At 37.1% G+C, this 9,979-nt stretch overlaps 1 pseudogene; it reads right to left on the bottom strand.

Annotated features, from left to right (window-relative positions):
* Positions 1–7,724: 7,724 nt before the first annotated feature.
* Positions 7,725–8,678, bottom strand: LOC100738258 (olfactory receptor 2M4-like; annotated as a pseudogene).
* Between the last annotated feature and the right edge of the window lie 1,301 nt (positions 8,679–9,979).

Raw genomic sequence — 9,979 nt, 5'->3', positions numbered from 1 at the left:
TATCAGAAGTAATAAATGATATTGTCTGGCCCTTCATCAATATGATGGGTGATAAGAGTGAAGTAGAATTTTCTATGGCACCTTCTAAATCTAAGCTTTTGAATTGTAGATTTAGAAGGTGCTGTAGAAAATTCTACTTCATTCTTATTCCCCGTCATTTTTATCTCTCTTTTATTTTAGTGATGAAGAAGTTACAGTTCAGAAAATTTAAATGGTTAGTTCTATATCGTCCAGCTAGTTAACAAGGAAGGAACTATACCAAAGTCTACTATTATCTTGACTTTCTTGAATAACAGGACTTTACTATAAATTATTTTTTAAGTTATTTTCAACTAATTTACCTTAATTCTTTTACTTCTAGAACCCTTAAGGAACAACCAAAGTTGCTTTAAATCAGTGTAAAACTCACTCTTCTGGATAACAACTGTTAAGAATATTTAGAAAGTTGTGAAAAATCTAATTTTAACTTTCAAATGATAAGTCTTTTATAGTTTATATTTGAATGTTTATCATCTAGAACACACTCAAAATATTAACATACTTAAATTTTATGTATTTATAAATGTATTTATGGATACACTTTTAAACTGCCTACCCATTTAAAATATATCCGTATTCAGCCCTTAAGTCTTGAATGGAGATCTATAAATAGATGTATCAGTATATTTTGGAGTATTTTCCTATCTTGACCAATTGAGTGTTTTGATAACTGGACCACTTAAAAGTATTAGGTAAATGAATCATTTCAGTTGCACTGCAAAGTGGTGTGACCAGCAGAGCCATATTAGAAGAATCAGTCATATAGTTGCATTTATGGTAGATTCTGCTACTTGATTTAAACCTGAGTTATTAGGTTATGCAGACTTGCTCTGCAACATTTCTTTTTTGGATCTTAATACTTGTGTTGTCACATGTATAGACTCAGACTTTGCTTCCCACAGCTTACAGCCCTGAACAAAGTAGTTAAATTACTCAGACTGTATTGTGCTTAACCTTAACATATCTGATGAGTAAATTCTTTGGTTGATGATATAACAGTGGACATTCATCCTGAGATCTGTCCTGTTTCCGACATTTTGTTGTTGGTGAATTACTTTCTTTTTATCCTGGAAGGACTTGTTTCCTCTTTTTATGACACTCTTTCTTTGATTAAACATGTCTCAGCAAAAGATCTGGTCAACATATATGCTATGATCTAAGAAACTCTCCTCTATGAATATGCACTGAGTTACACAGGGAATAAATTCAGGACTCCAAGACATGGACCTTTGGAAGAGTCATTCTGGCCTTAAGAACCAACTGGCAGAGAGGCAGAGCATGGGGACATTCCTGGCACCCATCCACACATGGATGCAGCAAAATCAACATCTCTTCTCTCATCCATTGATGCTCTTTTTTTTTCCATTTTTTAATTACTCAAATGAATTTATCACATCTGTAGTTGTATAATGATCGTAACAATCTGATTTCACAGGATTTCCATCCCACAGCCCAAGCACATCCCCCAACCCCCCCAAACTGTCTCCTCTGGAGACCATAAGTTTTTCAATGTCTGTGAGGCAGCATCTGTTCTGCAAAGAAGTTCCATCTGTCCTTTTTTCAGATTCCACATGTCAGTGAAAGCATTTGATGTTGGTGTCTCATTTTATGGCTGACTTCACTTAGCATGATAGTTTCTAGGTCCATCCATGTTGCTAAAAATTCTGGTATTTTGTTCTTTTTAATGGCTGAGTAATATTCCATTGTGTACATGTACCACATCTGGATCCACTCCTCTGTCAATGGACATTTAGGTTGTTTCCATGTCTTGGCTATTGTAAATAGTGCTTCAATGAACATTGGAGTACATGTGTCTTTGCGAGTCATGGTTTTCTCTGGATAGATGCCCAGGAGTGGGATTGCTGGATCAAATGGTAGTTCTGTGTTTAGTTTTCTGAGAACTCTCCATACTGCTTTCCACAGTCACTGATGCTCTTTATCCACACACCTATTGACTTCAAGTCCACACAATACTTAAAGTCACAGTTTTAGTCTCCCAGCAACATTTCAATCTTCCTTTCTCTCATTTAAAATTTTACTCTTCCACTCTCTGTTCCTCTCTACTTCCTTTTCTTAGTTAACTATCAGCACTGTTAATTATTTTTTTCCTGTGCTTCCCTATAAGGCCATGCTTCAAACCATTTTACATTCTCTTTTTTTTCATGTTCCCCTTAAGAACAAAATCAAATTCTAATTATTCTGATGGTTGCCAGAAGGAGAAGAAAATATAATTCAACATAACATATGTTAGTGGTGTACCAAGATGGGCCTTGTTATTTCCTTTTTTATTATTATAAGACTAACTAATCATGGATGGAATGTCCTTTCTTTTACAGAACATTACATGGTTAGAGGAACCTATAATTCAGAGCTACATCTGAGAGTTTTATTTTTTACATTTAGTATTATAAATTTTATCACTTATGGTAAAATTTTAAGTATCTTTTCCAAGCCAATTAATTGGTAGAAAAAATACACAGCTGGCTTCTTTTTTTCTGGTTTTAAGGCAGTGTTTTTAAACAGGAAACTCCCAATGATACAAAACATTTTGTTGAACCCATCTGAAACTGGATTTCTTTGTGAACATTTTATGTCTTAGTCAAAAGAACAGATTTCTGAATCACCTGAGATAAAACTGCTCATGACATACATTAAATATAAGCAGGTAAATGTTATGCCATAATGTAGACCATTTCCCTTCCCCACCTCATCTTACCTTAGTTCTCCAGTTGTACCTATGAATACATAGTTTGACAAACTACATATTTCTTTGCTTTGTCCATTTTCTTGGGTTAATCTAACCGGGCAGACAGAACTGACATTTTATTGTTGTTGTTGCCATCCATACAGGAGAATTCAGAATTTTTTTCTTTTTTTCTTTCTGTCTTTTTCGGGGCCGCACCCACAGCATATGGAGGTTCCCAGGCTAGGGGTTTAATCTGAGATGTAGCTGCTGGCCTACACCACAGCCACAGCAATGCAGGATCTGAGCTATGTCTGTGACCTACACCACAGCACACAGCAATGCTGGATCCCCAACCCACTGAGCAAGGCCAGGGATCGAACCTGAAACCTCATGGTTCCTAGTCGGATTTGTTAACCACTGAGCCATGATGGGCACACATTTGTTTTATATTTTATTGTATTTTTATTATAGTTCATTTACAGTGTTGTGTCAGTTTCTTCTGTAGAGTATAGTGACCCATTCATACATACATACATATACATTCTTTATTTTATTTTTAAGTAGGTAACCCCAGGCATATGACACAAATGTGTTTACACTGCTCCATCTATCCCACACATTCTCCAAAGCAACCCAGTTCATATTCTGGAATGTATAAATGTTGTCAGTTTCTTATGTATTCTGCTAAATATGGATTTTCATTTTTTACACAAAAGTTAGTATAATATATATGCAATAGTTATCTACTCCTTGGTTTTTTCACTTAGCAGTATAACTTGGGGAACTTTGTATGTGCAGTCATTCAATCCCAATCTTAAGAACTAACTCACATAATTTTTTTAAACAATGATAGAATATTTCACTGATGTTCCTTTTTTAATATAATTACCTTCTTACTGATGGGCACATGAGCTCTTTCTGATCTTTCACTATTTATTACAGAGAACACTGCAGTGGATATTCATGCATATTTTTTCCTTCCACATGTGTAACTATATTTACAGCATAAGTTCCTGGAAGTAATATTGATAGCTGTTGTCATTTTCTTCCTGAAGAATTTGAAGAGTACCCTCTGTGGTGTGACTGAGCCCTGGAAACTCTGCTTCAGACCAAAACCTCTACTATACTGTGTGTAAAATGTAAGGCTTCCTGGAAAACAGATTCTAAGATGGAGGCTTGAATGTAGAAAATTTACTGAAGAGTCTCACAGGAATAATGCTTGTAAAGAAGTAAAGGAACCATGATGGTGTAGAAGGAGAAATTTGTTGTGATTTAGCTGTAAAAAAAAACCCTAGCTGATCCCATGGTTATTCTGAAACTAGAATGGCCATTCATAATTTAACTAAATTGAGATAATGAGGCTTGGTTGCCTTCATACCATCACATTGATAATTCATTGGAAGCAGGCCTACCCAGAGAAGAGGCATAACTGAGGGCGAAGTAATTTCTGGAAATATTCTTTATTGTAAATCATTACCAGCCAATTCTACTAGGAGGTAGGAAATGAATGCCTTGGTCCTGAAAGGGGTATCTAGACAAACCTACATAAGAGCATCTGCTAAAGTCCACCTCTTATGCTACTTGAATCCATTTGCTTCTCTGAAGAAACTTACGGAAAATTTAGTGGGATGAGTATAGCTGTTACTGAGATAGCTGATCTTTGGGCCAAAACCATTATGCATTGTCTTCTTCCTCTACCACCGGTCTTAGAGTACACTAATCATTTAGCTAGTACCTCTGTAAGGTATTGTAGCTTACTTAGTGGGATGACTACACCCACTAAAAGGATGACACCCTGAAAGGTCTGAGCCCACAGTCCTCAGGCCCTTGTAAAGTTACTTACTTACTATCCCACTTACTATCAACATTGGTAGAACCAGAGGGAAAATGGTAGAGTTGGAAGTGCTAAGAATCTATCCTCCAAAGTGGCTAAACATCCCCCTCTTCCACACCAGTATGGCCCATTCAAAAGGAAAAAAAAATACATCAGTAGAAACTGTTCACAAGAAAGATCAGATGGAAAACTTAAACCAAGAAAAAACTTGTCTTACCTCAAAGAAGTAAAAGAATACATGGACATAATCAAGAAAACAATGAATGAACAAAATGGAAATATCATTAAGGTGGGAACCAAAGAGAAAAAATGGAGCTGAAAAATACAATAACCAAAAGGAAAATTAACTAGAAAAATTTAAAAGCACATTTGAGCAGGTGGAAGAAAAAAAATCAGTGAAATTGAAGATAGGACAATTGAAATTATCAAGTCTGAGGAACAACAAAGACAAAAGAGAAACATGGACAGAACACAATGTACCTGGGCCACACCAAGGAAGACCAACATATATATTGAGTGGGTCCCAGAAAAAGAAGAGATAATGGGGCATAGAGATTATTTGAAGAAATTATGGTTCCAAAGGTCCAAAATTTTATGAAAGAAATTAAGAAAATATCCAAGCAGGAGTTCCCGTCATGGCGCAGTGGTTAACGAATCCGACTAGGAACCATGAGGTTGCGGGTTCGGTCCCTGCCCTTGCTCAGTGGGTTAACGATCCGGCGTTGCCGTGAGCTGTGGTGTAGGTTGCAGATGCAGCTCGGATCCTGCGTTGCTGTGGCTCTGGCGTAGGCTGGTGGCTACAGCTCCGATTCAACCCCTAGCCTGGCAACCTCCATATGCCGCAGGAGCGGCCCAAGAAATAGCAGCAGCAGCAACAACAACAACAACAACAACAACAACAACAACAAAAGAAAATATCCAAGCAGCTCAATGAGCATCAAGTAGGATGAACTCAAAGAACGAACTGCAGTCTATTTTAATAAGACTTTGAAAACCAAAAAAAAAAAAAAAAAAAAAAAATAGAGAATCTTGAAACAAGCAAGAGAAAAATGACTTGTCACATTCAAGGGTCCTCAAAATTATCAAAAAATTTCTCATCAGAAACTACGGCAACTAGAAGAGTTTATATATTCAAAATGCTGAGGGAAAAAAACTTTGCCAAACAAGAAGTATATACCTGAGAAAATATTTAGAGATTGTAAATGCAAGAGTTCCCGTCGTGGTGCAGTGGTTAACGAATCCGATTAGGAACCATGAAGTTATGGGTTCGATCCCTGGCCTTGCTCAGTGGGTTAAGTATCTGGCATTGCCGTGAGCTGTGGTGTAGCTTTGAGACGTGGCTTGGATCCCAAGTTGCTATGGCTCTGGTGTAGGCTGGTGGCGACAGCTCCGATTCGACCCCTAGCCTGGGAAACTCCATATGCCACGGGAGCGGCCTAGAAATGGCAAAAAAGACAAAAAAAAAAAAAACCCGCAGAGAAATTAAATTTCTACTCTTAAAATCATGGACTTGGAGAATAGACTTGTGGTTGCCAAGGGGGAGGGGGAGGGAGTGGGGTGGATTGGGAGCTTGGGGTTAAAGGATGCAAACTATTGCCTTTGGAATGGATTAGCGATAAGATCCTGCTGTGTAGCACTGAGAACTATGTCTAGTCACTTATGATGGAGCATGATAATGTGAGAAAATAGAATGTATCCATGTATGTGTAACTGGTCACCATGCTGAACAGTAGAAAAAAAATTATATTGGGGAAATAATTAAAAATAAAATAAAATAAAATTTCAAAACCAAAATGAAGACAATTTAAATCTTTTGGGTCCAAGAAATGCTTATTCAGAGGCTAGTTGCAAGAAACCTATGTATTATTCAAATATGGCTAATTTTGAGCCTAAGAAGCTTACATGCTATTTGTGGATGAGAAAGTGTGAACCAAGAATAATACAGGGCAGAATTAAAACGGGCCATATCAGGGTTAAAGGAAACTATGGAGCCAGTAATAAAGGAGCTGGTAAACCAAAGTGAGAGTTTGAATACTGTAGAATAATGGCCTTTCCATAGATGAACACAGAGGTAGAGGAAACTCCATGTTGAGGATCAAAAATGATGACTCATGGAATCATATGTAAAGTCCAAAGCTGAATAAACCAATAGGGCTGCATAACAGAATGTATTGATGATATGAGTAGGCTATGTAGTTGGAAATGTACATTAAGACCATGTTATGCATGAGGGTATCTTGAATAGCATAAAACTTTTGAATAAATATGTCTATGACAGTTTCTAAAAGAATTTGACTCATGAACTCTAGGGAAATTAGATATTTATTTTATCATCAATCAGACAAGTCTGGTAACACTGTTAAATGTGAACTTCCTTTAAGACCATGTACAAGCCTCTGTGTCCTTGTGCTTTGAGGTGAAAGTCTTTTCCTTTAGCTTCCCAAGCCTCCCCTCAGTCTCAAAAGGCTAATTCAGGAGTTAATGAAATATTGTTACAGCTAAAAACCAGTTAAAGCAGTCTCCATTGTGCTATGCCCTGCCTTGGCCCACTCACTTATTCTAACTGGCTTTTCACAAATGATTTCTTCCTTATAAGCTTTCTTTTTAGTAATGATTAACTTCTAGCTAGAGTTATATCTCCTGCCTGATATTTTCTTTTTATTTGAAATGCTCCCTAAAACTCCCTTTTGTAAGCAATATTCACTGCAGAGAGAAGGTCAAGATGACTACCAGAAACTCAGCAGACCATGTTACACCAAAATGACAACTTTGAAATGGTCTATGGAGGGAGAAGAATGCAGGCAACTTAATTCTTATCAACAGCCCTGTTTTTTGAGCTAAACCTATGAAACCCCTTTTTATTCCCTCTCAAGGGAGGATACAGTTTTGATGGCATTGGCCTGCTGTGCCCTCCTTTTCCTGGCAAAGCAATAAAGCTATTCTCTCTGCTTAACCCAAGACTCTGTCTCCAAGACTTAATTGGTGCTGGTGTACAGAGGCCAGGTTTTAGGTACACTCTGTCCCCATCGTAGTATGGTTCATATATTAGAAATCTGAAAGAAAAGAATGCCATTTCTTTAATATTATTGAAGAACTGAAATCCAAAGTTTAGTTTTTCCTAATAGCACTTCCATTAAATGGGAAACAATAGAAAATAAGGGCGTTTTAAGGAAAAAAATGACGTTGTCTTTTCTCTTTAAGCCTTTTCCAGAGAACCTTCCTCAGAGTCTCCAATACATCCTTGTTCTTCAGACTACAGATGAGGTGGTTCAATATGGGAGTGATAATTACATCAAACACAAAGGAATGCTGGTCCAAATCTGGGGAGAGAGGAAGCTGGAGTCATGTAGATGATCATAGCTGGACCAAAGCATAGGCTCACCACACTGAGGTGAGAAGAGCAGGTGGCTAGAGCTTTATTTCTGCCCTCAAGGGAGTTCATGTGGAGCACAGTGAGAAATAAGAGGATATAGGAGATCAGGAGGAGAAAGGGAGGAGAAAGAAAACAATGCCAGATGCCAATACCACCTTCTCATATGTTGAAGTATCCTCACAAGAGAGCTTCAAAAAGGCCACCACTTCACAGAAGAAATGGTGAATTTTCCTGTAGTCACAAGTAGAGAAATACATGACATAAATTATGTACATAAGGGAGATGAGCATACCTCCAGCCCATGGACCAGTGACCATTTTCCAACAGACTCTTGGGGGCATGATGACTAGGTATCTGAGGGGGCTACAGATGGCCAAGCAGCAGTCAAAGGCCATGAGTGTCAGGAGAACACATTCAGCTACTCTTAGCATCAAGTAAAGAAACATTTGAACTCCACAGCCAATGCGAGAGATGAAACTACATCCGGAGAATAAATCAGTAATCATTTTGGGAATACTAGTAGAGATTAGCATGAGGTCCATGAGGGAAAGCTGGTTGAGCAGGAAGTACATGGGGGTGTGGAGGTGGGTATAACCCCAGATCAGTAGGTCCAAGACTGAGTTTCCAGTGATGGCTTCCATGAGAGTGAAGAGGATGATAGCAATGGGGAGGTCAGGATGCCTGGAGCCTAAGAAGAGGCCCAGGAGAATGAAATCAGTAGTGGAAGATTCATTTCCTCACTGCATGTCTTAGTTGACTGGTTAAATCTGGAGGATAATGGGAGAGAAACATAATGAGACCATTCTTCCCATATAAATATACCATTGATTTGAATCTTTCCTGGAAATCAGATATTTATGGAGTGAATCCAAATATATTGCAGTGTATTTAAATATGAGAAAGATTATCTGGTAGCTATTGTTATTTACAAATATTATTTAACTATCTGGTAGGATAGACAGCACTAATGAAAAATATTGATTTTGGTCATATTATACTATGTTCTTTGGCACATTGTTGCTATAATTCCATAAGTACTACACGTGTGATTTTCAATCAGTGTGAAAATTCTCAAACACCTTGGTGGTGAAATTTAAAGATAACATCCAGATTTCTTCTAAAGTGGTTTCTTATGCACAGCCACTGATGGGATCTAAAATCTCTGCATATCTGTTTGTATATTTACTTCCAAAAATCTTGGCTTATCTTTAGGGGACTCACAGATCACTAAGCACGTCACCTAATCAGTCATGGGTGGGAAATTTTATGGCTCTAACCACTGAGACTGTTCTAGAATGCCTTGAAATTGACTTGAACTGGCTTTCTTGATCTCTTGATACATCAGCTAATGTAGACTGATTAGAGAAATATTGGACTTTTTTCTGCATTGTTTCTCTGTCATATTACTTTTGCCCATGGAATAAATATATTCATTTGAGTAAGTCCTCCCATAACTTTCTGCATCTACAATTTCATCTTTGTGCTCTGTTCTTAGAATTTTTGTCATCTCATTATGGATGAGGATGAGTCATGAAAAAAAATTAAGAGAAAGAATTGTGGCTAAGAACTGCCTTGATATAGAATCAGGAAGGAATGGATTCATAGAACCTTAGTAGAAATTTCTTATTCTTTTTTTACTGTGTCTCTTAAAAAATATGGCTCATCAGCATTTTTAACTCACAACACAATTGTAGTTCCTAGTACTAGAAAATACTCATAAAATGAATAGGACAGTTTACTCAATATTCTGATATTTTATTGACATGATACGAAATGTTTGTCATATTATGAACCCATCTTTAATTGTCCCATAGACAGAGCATTAGAGTTTCTGTTGTCAGCTTTTTCTCTGATCACTTTGGAAAATCATAACTGTAGGAATTAAGTCTGAGACAAATATTTCACATAGCACTTTGTAAGATATTTTGTGGAATAGGTTGGTGAAATATTTCATTTTCTATCTCACCCTAGGGAGTAATTATTAGCATATTGAGTGGAAGCTCTTACATTAAAATAATCTCTTAGTTTTTTTAATCCAGAAATTTCT

This window comes from Sus scrofa, chromosome 2 (assembly GCF_054392235.1).
Source record: "Sus scrofa isolate SSC_HxYL_T2T_F1_AM1 chromosome 2, Sscrofa_HxYL_maternal_Yorkshire_Landrace_v2.0, whole genome shotgun sequence".
Classification (NCBI taxonomy): Eukaryota; Metazoa; Chordata; class Mammalia; order Artiodactyla; family Suidae; genus Sus; species Sus scrofa.
The sequence above is the reverse complement of the archived record's forward strand: the minus strand, read 5'-3'. Positions and strand labels throughout refer to the sequence as shown.